General features: G+C 47.9%; 1 pseudogene; it reads right to left on the bottom strand.

Annotated features, from left to right (window-relative positions):
* Positions 1 to 8,351: 8,351 nt before the first annotated feature.
* LOC147981395 (uncharacterized) lies at positions 8,352 to 9,846 on the bottom strand (annotated as a pseudogene).
* Positions 9,847 to 10,319: the final 473 nt, after the last annotated feature.

Here is a 10,319-nt window from a genome sequence, read left to right as displayed (position 1 = left end):
GAACATTATGAAGTATGTAAATAACAACATTCACAATTTTATTTTATTACCATCATTTGTATTGAGTTTCATTCATTCATATATATATATGTATTGGCCCCTTCTTCAAATTAGATGTTTCGGAAGCGGGATGAACTCCTAGCACCAGCTCGCATGCGAGCAATTCAAGAGGAATTGGCGGCATTCTTTCTTGACCAAGTGATCGCTGAAGACGGAGAATACTATGTGGACCATGAGTCCATATGATTATATTTGTAAGAGATAATTATTGTATATATGTAGCCGGTAGTGTCGGATAGATATACGAGAACTTGTTGTTCGACCAATCTCTCGGAGAAGGAGAGGTGGTCGATATCACTTCTCTCTGTATGCATATATGTTCATGACGATCTTCTGTTTTCCTTCGTTTGCTAACTAGCGAACTAGCGTGTCTAGTCCTCTCTATACGTATGCATAGTACGTAGCGTCGACCAAGCACGGACGTAAGAGAGGACACTTCTCTCTATTAATTATAGCTAGCCAACACAATATATGAAATACCTAAATTAGCCCCCCAAAACCCCCAAACCCCCCTCCCTTTCAAAAAAAACAAAAACCCCAGCCACAGAAATGCTGACGCGTGGATGCCTATTGGTCCCGGTTGGTGCCACCAACCGGGACCAAAGGGTCTCCTGCCTGGGCTCTGCGCACTGCCCACGTGGAGGCCCATCAGTCCCGGTTCTGGATTGAACCGGGACTAAAGGGTCGGGGCATTAGTACCGACACTTTAGTCCCGGTTCAGGAACCGGGACTAAAGGCCCTTACGAACCGGGACTATAGGCCCTTTTTCTACCAGTGCTAACTCTGCGCTGTGTGCCTGTGGGCCTACTGGGCCTCCCGCGGGCCTGAATCCTGGGCCATGGTAGGGTTTCCAGTCGTATTCAGGCCGTGGGGGCCCAGTAGGTGGCACTTTTTTTCTTTGTTGCTTTATTTATTTTATTTTGTTTCTACTTAAAACAAAATACTTATTGTTGCTATTTTTTCCAGTTTTTTGTTTTGTTTTCTGCATTATTTATTTTCTTTTGTTTTTTTCTTTATTTTTAATTCTTTTTTGCTTTTAGTTTTAGAAAAATTATGAACTTTCTGTTAGTGCCATTAGTTTTCAAATTTGAAAACACTTTTTTTGCTTTTTTTTCTTTGTTGCTTTATTTATTTTATTTTGTTTCTACTTACAAAAAAATACTTATTGTTGCTATTTTTTCCAGTTTTTTTGGTTTGTTTTCTTCATTATTTATTTTCTTTTGTTTTTCGCTTTATGTTTTTATTATTTTTGCTTTTAGTTTTAGAAAAATTATAAACTTTCTGTTAGTGCCATTAGTTTTCAAATTTGAAAACACTTTTTATTTTTTTTTGTTTTCTTTGTTGCTTTAATTATTTTATTTTGTTTCTATTTACAAAAAAAATACTTATTGTTGCTATTTTTTTTGTTTTGCAGATTTTTTGTTTTGTTTTCTACATTATTTATTTTCTTTTTTTTGCTTTATTTTTTTATTTCTTTTTGCTTTTAGGTGAGCAAAATTATAAACTTTTTGTTAGTGCCATTAGTTTTAGAAAAATTATAAACTTTCTGTTAGTGCCATTAGTTTTCAAATTTGAATAGTTAAAATTTGAATTCTTCGAAATTTGTGTGGATCACAAGTTTGTGATTAACTTTACTAAAAAAATGAACATAGATGCACCTATAGAGAAAATTCGACCTAAATTCATAGTTTTCAAATGAACTCTGAAAAAGATGGCATAGCATACTCGTGTGTTACAAAGTTGGCATGATATCATCATAATAGTTGCGGGAGAAATTCTTCACTTTTTCTTCGCTTGTGTCATTTGCTTATTGCGCCGTAACCATGGATAATCTTCATCGTTTATCAGGATGCTTGGGTCAGCCTTAACATTGAAGGGAGAAATTTCATGAAACTTTTCATAATCTTCAGACATGTCTGTCTTGCCGTCGACTCCCAGGATGTCCCTTTTTCCTGAAAGAACTATGTGGCGCTTTTGGCTCATCGTATGATGTATTCGCTTCCTTATCTTTTCTTTTTCTCGGTTTGGTAGACGTGTCCTTCACATAGATAACCTGTGCCACATCATTGGCTAGGACGAACGGTTCGTCAGTGAACTCAAGATTTTTCAGATCCACTGTTGTCATTCCGTACTGTGGGTCTACCTGTACCCCGCCGCCTGACAGATTGACTCATTTGCACTTAAACAAAGGGACCTTAAAATCATGTCCGTAGTCAAGTTCTCATATGTCCACTATGTAACCATAATATGCGTCCTTTCCGCTCTTGGTTGCTGCATCATAGCGGACACCGCTGTTTTGGTTGGTGCTCTTTTGATCTTGGGCGATCGTGTAAAATGTATTCCCATTTATCTTGTATCCTTTATAAGTCAATACAGTCAAAGATGGTCCCCTGGACAACAAGTACAGCTCATCACAAATAGTGTTGTCACCTCTGAGACGTGTTTCCAACCAACTGCTGAAAGTCCTGATGTGTTCACATGTAATCCAGTCGTCACACTGCTCCGGGTGTTTGGAGCGCAGACTGTTCTTGTGTTCATCGACATACGGGGTCACCAAGGTAGAGTTCCGTAGAACTGTGTAGTGTGCTTGAGACCAAGAATATCCGTCCCTACGTATTACTGAGTCACTTCCAAGAGTGCCTTTTCCAGTCAGTCTCCCCTCATACCCCGATTTAGGGAGACCTATCTTCTTAAGGCCAGGAATGAAGTCAACACAAAACCCGATAACATCCTCTGTTTGATGGCCCATGGAGATGCTTCCTTCTGGCCTAGCGCGGGTACGGACATATTTATTTAGGACTCCCATGAACCTCTCAAAGGGAAACATATTGTGTAGAAATACGGGCCCCAGGATGACAATCTCGTCGACTAGATGAACTAGGACGTGCGTCATGATATTGAAGAAGGATGGTGGGAACACCAGCTCAAAACTGACAAGACATTGCGCCATATCACTCCTTAGCCTTGGTACGATTTCTGGATCGATCACCTTCTGAGAGATTGCATTGAGGAATGCACATAGCTTCACAATGGCTAATCGGACGTTTTCCGGTAGAAGCCCCCTCAATGCAACCGGAAGCAGTTGCGTCATAATCATGTGGCAGTCATGAGACTTTGGGTTCTGAAACTTTTTCTATGGCATATTTATTATTCCCTTTATATTCGACGAGAAGCCAGTCGTGACCTTCATACTGAGTAGGCATTCAAAGAAGATTTCTTTCTCTTCTTTCGTAAGAGCGTAGCTGGCAGGACCTTTATACTACTTCGGAGGCATTGGTCCCGGTTCGTCTCACCAACCGGGACCAAAAGGTCCAGATGAACCGGGACCAATGACCCACATGGGCCGGCCGGCCCCCTGGGCTCACGAACCGGGTCCAATGCCTTCATTGATCCTGGTTCTGGACTGAACCGGGACTAATGGGCTGACCCGGCCTGGACCAAAGCCCTGTTTTCTACTAGTGTATGGATCTCTCCCGCAGTGTGGACATGATGTACCACTTTTTGAGAAATAATGAGGGAAAGCTCGAGGATCTCTAGAAACAAGTCATGGTGCTTCCACAAGCCGTCAACAACTCTACACTGCCACCACCATCCAAGGATCAAGAATAATTTGTGGCATTCGGCGCCTCCCAATCTTCATGGAGGTTCGCCTTGGTATAGTGTACATGCACATTCTTTATATTGCACATGATGTCTTTCTTTAGAAGCATATTTATTTTCTGAAATTTGTATTTTACAAGGGTGTTATCATCTTCCTAGAGAAAGTATATGATTTTATCCATCGAGTGGAACATCGTGATGATATATTTGATGTTTTGGACATCAGGTTAATCCTTGTTGCTTAATATCTTACACTGCTAACTCTTTTGGCTCGTCTTTGGTTAGTAGGTCATGTCCTTTCCAACATTCACTTCTAGAAAAAATTGTCTTTGCCCAGTTCCAAGCTTTGAGTCGAGCTCCCACTCAACGGGGCATGGCAAAACAATTGTTTGCCGAGTACACTACATGGCAACAGAGTGTGCTCGAAACAACCCAACGTCCGCCGAGAGCTGTTAATAAAATACTCAGCAAATCAAAAATACTCGGCCAATACACCTTCTGCCGACATCTTGTGTCGTGGAACTGGGCATCTAGGAGCCCCTTGGCACTATCGCTCAGGGTTGACCGCTCCGTCATATTGGGGGCACGTCTCCAAAGCGTTTCCCGTGGAAAACTCGGCAAAGATTTTTAAAAATGATTTTTTTCATGCAACTATTCTGCCGAGTTTTACATCTACAAAGAGCTTTCTGTGGAAAACTCTGCAAATGTGGCATGTTTTGCTGAGTTTTATGGCTATCATCAAACATTTGCGGAGTTCATATAGTCGCAAGTTCGGCACACCACATGGTTGAAGTTCATAGTGGGCATCCAAGCGCCACAGCTGCCAAGTGCTGCACTAGGTAAAGGGTACCTTTGCCGAGGCCAGCACTCGGCAAAAGCTACAACATGTGCTATTAGAGTTGAATTTTTCTAATTCACATAGTGCAACGAAGTACTGAAAAGAGGCAAGTACCACACAAGTTCAACTAGAGGTGGTAATAACATGATCTGCCATGGATGCCTACTAATTAGACTCTTCGGTATGCGAACTCAGGGTCATCGTGTGGATTAAGTGAAGCTAAGCTGCCAACGGGCCTGTAGTAGACCGTGATCTCGTCCCGATCATACTCGAGGTAGAACGTGGTTCTCTCCCCAGCTTCCATAGCATAAGCATTTGCATGGGTCTCCAACCAGGGAACTGAAGTAGGTGCGGTTTGCCTCGTTGGTGACAAGACAATTGAAGATGTAGTCCATGTATGTGTCGTGGTGTGGAGAGTGTGTGGGCGTGTGAGTTCGCGTGTGTGATTCTGCTAGCTTCTCTCCTGTGCTGAGTTCATCTCCTTATTGTGTAGATTCCGCGTGTGTGCGCATACATCGCCGCAAACACTCGTGTGCTTAAGATCATGTCGAGTTTGTCTTCTTCCGTCCGGCATTCGTGTCATTGGAGGCTGCTCTGCTTTCGACGCCGGAGGCTTTGTCCCTACAATTGGTATTCAAAGCCATGGCCGGAGAAGGATCGCGCACTCCGTCATGCTCACAGGCTCGTGGGAGGGGCTGAACCTCGCTAATACGGCATGGGCGGGGTTCGATGCGGCTCGGCTGCTGCGAGGCCCTCATGTGTGGAGGTCCGGCTCTCCGTCGAGGTCAAGCTGGGTCACGATAGAAGGAGGGCATGATGCTCGGTAAGTTGGACCACCGGTGACAAGGAGTTCGTCGTCCACATCGGAGTCATCGACAAGGTGTGTCCCCGGCGACAAAGGTGTGGTGAAGGCGTAGGAGGTGTGTCTCTCATCGAAGCCAAATGGCAATGGCGGCAATCGGCGTGACAAGATAACATTGGCGGCCGCCTACGTGTTGCACCGACGACATCGACAACATCGACGACCATGGGCTTCTGGAGAGGAATAAAGCACAACAGTATTGTTATTAGTGTCAAGTATTTAGGATTAGGTGATGTTTAGTTTGTTGCATGGCGTAATAGCCACGTAGAGTTGCATTAGTCCGCCAAGTACCAAGAAAAATGCATGCTTGGCAACATAGCCTAGCGGCCGGATCAATAGCATAGAGATAGAGCGAGTGCACGCGAGCGTTTGGCAAGCCAGGATATGAGTAGCCGTAGTCATGCAGGTGTGTCTTAGGTGACCAAGTGATCAGTGCACGTGGAGAGATGTGGCCTATGTGCACATGTATTAGTGTGGCCAGACGTGTCGTGTGAGGCTACATGCATCATGCATGGTACCCTAATTAAAATGGCCAAGTCGTGTGGCTGTTGCGTGAACCTTGCGTGTAGCCGGAGTAGTTAGTTAAGATAAGGATGGATGTATCATGCATGCATGCATTGGCCAAGTTGTGCCGGTAGCTAGCTACGGGTGTGGATGAAGCCGTTAGTGGCTTGACCAGGACTAGCTATGTTTATGTGTGTGTGCATGCTAGGAACTGGCTGCGTGGGTGTGTGTTAGCTAGCTGTGTTGGGTGCCTATTTAAGCCTTTCTAATTGAGTTCATTTGTGTGGTGCTGGTGTTAGGAAATACAGAAAATGGCATAAGGTGTGTGCGTGCCAAAGCTTCGGATGGGATGCTCTATTATGGAAGTACTTTGTGTTCTGGTCACCTTCAAGTAGCCAATCCACATGAGTCAGCTGCTTGTAGTATACCTCCTCCCTCTCGTATAACTCGTGGTGTGCGTGCCAAAGCTGAGTGTTTTTTTTTTTTGAGGGTAAAGCTGAGTGTGTTTCTTCTACCTCTTGTGTTTATGTGTGTCTTCCTTCTCCCTCCTGGGCATCTCCAACAGTGTACGAGTGTGGCACGTCGTGCGGGTGCATGGCAAACTGCCCAAACCAGATGACCCAGCGCGGAATGAGGCACCGGCTGGAGATGTTCCGGTCCAACGAGACGAAGTGGGGCGTGAGGACGATGGACCTGATCCAGCCGGGCGCATACCTTTGCGAGTCACCGGGGACGCGCTCCCCACGATCACCCCCGCATTGCGCGAACGCCAATGCCAATACCGGCACATCGACGGAGGAGCGGGCGCGTTTCATCAAGCCAAGGAAGTTTCCACCGAGGGCGGCCATGCTTCCGGACGACGGTGAGGATCCGCCCCGGTTCGCGCAGTGCCCGGTCCCGAGATACGTGCTTGACGTGTCCAAGAGGAAGAACATCACGGCCTACATCAGCCACAACAGATTCGTGCTGAATGCCTTCGTCCAGCTCGTGGTCCGTGCCACGAAGACAACTCGTGCCCCCACCTGATGGTCTTCGCCATGGAGACCATCCTGTCGATGAGCGAGCTGAACATCGACTATGGCGTGGACCAGTGATCGATCGGCAACATTTCCTGTATGTTTACCCTCATTTGCCATGAACCTTTCGCCTTCATTTTCAGTTGCCATGAACCTTTCTGTCATTGTTATCAATTGTATCCTTGGATAGACGCAGCGCTAAGACACCTTAAACTGAACTGTTTGCTTGTATTTCTTGTGCCTGGTTTGCCGTGTTTGCACTTTGCAGTCGGCAAGTTATAGCCTAAAACCATATTTTCATGAGTTGAGTCTGGATCGACATCATAACCATGGTTGTGAGCGTTTAGTTGAGAATTTCATTCAGTTTAGTTTTCTGTAGTCATTGCAAAGGTTCATGAAGCTGTACATCTAGGACGACCTCTACAATGTCGTCTCCGCCACCTACGGCCCCGGCAAGTCCGGCCCCGACGTCTGCCGGTTCAAGGTTGTGCGTCTGTCGGGCCAGGAAGCGGTCGGCAGCAACATCTGGCACTCCGCTAAAGACCTCATCAACCAGCTCAACCCCGAGATCCGTCCGCCCGGCTACGTCACGCTGGACATGTCCAACGGCAAGGAGGCGATTCCCATCCCTGTCCGCAACACGGTGGACCATGACGTCTATCCCATCGAGAGAGCGGGCGCCGGGAGCATGGTGCTGCCGCCATGCCCACACACGGCGACTACGGCTGCGGGGGGGTTCTCCTGCGCGTCATTCACCACTTGAGGCGACGTGGTTGCGTCGCACGGGAGGCGCAGGATCGGGACCCATGCCAACTCGCCAGCAGGGTGGAGCATCCACGTGTCCCCGAAAACTGGGGGGGGGGGGGGGGCAATCACGCACAAATGGACTTCGCTGATGAGATCGTCCCCAAGATCGATAGACTTGAGGGCGTTGTCCAGCGCTTTGAAATCGACATCCACCTACCGTACGTCGTTACTGGTATGTCTGGTTTTCAACCATCCACTGGCCCTAATCCACGCGTGCAAAGAGGCGGCCGCTGTTGTAGGAGCTCTGACGGTACCCGGCCTGGTGTGCGTGATTCACCATTTGGAGTTCGAGCCTGGTGACAAGGAGATCGTCAGCTGCCGTGCCTCCGCACCAACGCCTTCCACACCCGGTGCATCAAAGCGTGATTCTATCATGAGTCAAAGTGCCAAATTTGTCGGCGTGAAGTGTGTTGGGGCTGAATCTCTCAACCCCTCTTCTTCTTCCTCTAGCTACTGTCTCTCACAACTCAAGGAAGAAACACAGGAACACAAGAAGTTTGGTGAGCTGCTGTTTCACACAACCGAAGCTCTTTTTCTTCTCTCTATTCACTTGTGTTGAAATAAACATGCTCTACCACACTTAAGTACCACGCACGCACGCACGCACAGCCTGGGCACACTTGTCCACTAACACCACCAACAAACTAGCGCATGCACGCACTAACCCAGGCCACTAACACACACATGCAGCTAACAAGAATTGACCACATCTACTACTACGGACCTCTTCTCAAGGCCTCAACAGACTCCTATCCATGAGCTCCAACTTGTGCAGGTCGTTCCCTTCAGAGCTTCATGCATCACCGTCTCACACGGCAAGCTAGCTTCACGCCACAGCTTGGACTTTCTCCATGCATGCTCTCACAACTGAAACATCCTACTCGTACGCATCGCACGTACCTCCGCACAGACAAACTACTACATACTCTAGCTACATGCAGAAAGAAAGCAAACTAAAATGCGGATACAATCAAGATTAAACCTAACATTCTCCTCCTTAATCTTGATTCTTCACTCGTGACGTAGCATTCAGAGAAGAGCCGGCTCGTCCTCGACGCCGAGTAGTGCCTTCTCCTTGTTGTCCTTCTTCTTCTCCGGACACTCCCAAGCAAAATGCCCAAAGTCATCACAGTTATAGCACTGTACCTCGCTCTTGTCTCTGCGCCCTCCACCACGGCCATGTCCGCTGCCACGGCCACGGCCACCACGGCCGCGTCCTCGCGATGAGTCATGCCCTCTCACCATGAGGAGCTGCTCTTCTTCACGTGCCGTCTCGCGCCCCTTGACGAGCTCCTCGTGCGCCTTGAGTGAACCAATGGCCTCCTCCATGGCCATCTTGTTGGTGTCGCCGAACAATGCAATCGATGACGCGACGTGGATGAATTTGTTGGAGACGGCTCGGAGCAGCTTCTTCACGACGTACTTCTCCTCCATCGCATCACCAAGCTCACGGATGCGCCCCACGAGCGTCGTGAACCTCGCCGCGAAATCATCCACGAACTCCGCATCACCCATCTTGAGGCCATCAAATTCCGAGCGCAAGGATTGAACCCTCGCCTCTCGGACGCGCTCGACGCCCACATGCATGGAGCGTAGCGCCGACCAGCCTCAGCTGCGGTCTCCTTCTCCGCAACTCGCAGCAGCGTCGAGTCGTCGATGGACTGGGAGATGATCGTCATGGCCATCTCCTCCTTGCCCTTGTCGACCTCCGATGAGGCCTCGCGATCAACGGCACCCCACGCGCCGTTGGCGCGCAAGAGGTACTTCATCCTCATCGCCCATGCCGCGTAGTTCGTCCTCGTGAGCAGCGGGAATGGGAGCTTCCCCGCCGCCGTTGTCGCCGCTGTCGCGGCAGCCGCCGTCGCCGCCGAGTCGCTCGGCACCAACGCTCCACTCGCTGAAGAGTCACGCGGCATCGCCTTCGTCATCACCTAGCTCCGATACCAAATGTTGGGGCTGAATCTCTCAACCCCTCTTCTTCTTCCTCTAGCTGCTGTCTCTCACAACTCAAGGAAGAAACACAGGAACACAAGAAGTTTGGTGAGCTGCTGTTTCACACAACCGAAGCTCTTTTTCTTCTCTCTATTCACTTGTGTTGAAATAAACATGCTCTACCACACTTAAGTACCACGCACGCACGCACGCACAGCCTGGGCACACTTGCCCACTAACACCACCAACAAACTAGCGCATGCACGCACTAACCCAGGCCACTAACACACACATGCAGCTAACAAGAATTGACCACATCTACTACTACCGACCTCTTCTCAAGGCCTCAACAGACTCTTATCCATCAGCTCCAACTTGTGCAGGTCGTTCCCTTCAGAGCTTCATGCATCACCGTCTCACACGGCAAGCTAGCTTCATGCCACAGCTTGGACTTTCTCCATGCATGCTCTCAGAACTGAAACATCCTACTCGTACGCATCGCACGTACCTCCGCACAGACAAACTACTACATACTCCAGCTACATGCAGAAAGAAAGCAAACTAAAATGCGGATACAATCAAGATTAAACCTAACAAAGTGATGGATTACTTTGGCTTTAGATTTTGAGATTAGATAGCTGAAGCTGCTTGACTCAAATGTCTCGGATGCAAAGATGTTGAAAGATTACATAGCAGATGA

This window comes from Triticum urartu, chromosome 3A (genome assembly GCF_056163025.1).
Source record: "Triticum urartu cultivar PI428250 chromosome 3A, HENAU_Tu73, whole genome shotgun sequence".
NCBI lineage: Eukaryota > Viridiplantae > Streptophyta > Magnoliopsida > Poales > Poaceae > Triticum > Triticum urartu.
The sequence above is the reverse complement of the archived record's forward strand: the minus strand, read 5'-3'. Positions and strand labels throughout refer to the sequence as shown.